The 993-nt window shown below is 43.1% G+C and overlaps 1 protein-coding gene across 3 annotated transcripts in view; it reads right to left on the bottom strand.

Moving 5' to 3' along the window:
- Positions 1–993, bottom strand: part of LOC107660616 (microtubule-associated protein 2-like) — a 118,973-nt gene that overhangs the window by 72,693 nt on the left and 45,287 nt on the right. For 2 of the 3 annotated variants that reach the window (XM_016449977.1, XM_016449975.1), the window contains exon 2: positions 665–737. The gene's annotated coding sequence lies outside the window, so the exon portion shown is untranslated. Of the gene's footprint in view, positions 1–664; positions 921–993 lie in introns of those variants that run through there. The other variant, XM_016449973.1, reaches the window with a different exon arrangement.

Genomic DNA, 993 nt, shown 5'->3' on the forward strand with positions numbered 1-993 from the left:
TATATATACACATATATATATACACATATATATATATACACACATACATATACACATATATATATATACACACATACATACAGTTACTATGATATACAATTACTCATGCTGTGATTTATATCACCCACCCCTAGTGACCCACACCATCATTAAATCACTGCCACCATCACCGTTATGTACCTGGACAGTCTGGTGATGCTAATGGCAGGTGTCTAGACTGGCAACATCACGTCACCCTGAATCCAACTAGCATGTTATCCCGCCCGGCAAACACACAAAATTACATGACACACATCTGCTTCAATATATCCAACATGTAGAGCTATGAGCGCATAACTATACTTAACAGGTACAGGGATGCTCAAAAACTGCAGAAAATATGCACAGACAATAGATACATCATCAATGAAGTGATAATTCATGAAATAATAAAAAAAAAAAAAAACTGATAATAGCTAGAAAGAAAAAGAGGGAAATGTAAAGATACAGAGGGCTGTTAGGAGAAATCAGAATGCCGGTACTGCCCATATCAGCCTGTCAGATTCTCACACACCTTATGTGCCAGAGCGTTACACACAATGACGCAGCATCTCTGCAGAACGGCGAGCAGGCAGGCAGAGAACAGGAGAGAGACAGAAAGAAAGGCGAGAAAAAAGGAGCCTACCTGATGAGATCTGCGTGTAGGATCCTGTTCTTCAGCGTGTAGCACAGAGGAAGAGAGAGAAACACAGATGGACCTGGAGAGAGAGAGAAGAGGAAAGAAATGTGGCAGGTGAGCTCAAGGTGTCCTCAGAGTTCCCTCGTTTCAGTCACATGACCTCGACAGCTACAATACACGTTCCTTGTCAATGGCCAGAGACGCACATGTGAGTTTAGTATGCGTTGTTCATACTGCCGCCTTCCAGCAAGTGGGAGAGCGGTATGAGCGAGGGGTAGGGCTGTGTGTGTGTATATGTGAGAGAGAGAGAGAGAGAGAGAGAGAGAGAGAGAGAG

The sequence above is a fragment of the Sinocyclocheilus anshuiensis genome, unplaced genomic scaffold, assembly GCF_001515605.1.
Source record: "Sinocyclocheilus anshuiensis isolate Anshui unplaced genomic scaffold, SAMN03320099.WGS_v1.1 scaffold627, whole genome shotgun sequence".
NCBI lineage: Eukaryota > Metazoa > Chordata > Actinopteri > Cypriniformes > Cyprinidae > Sinocyclocheilus > Sinocyclocheilus anshuiensis.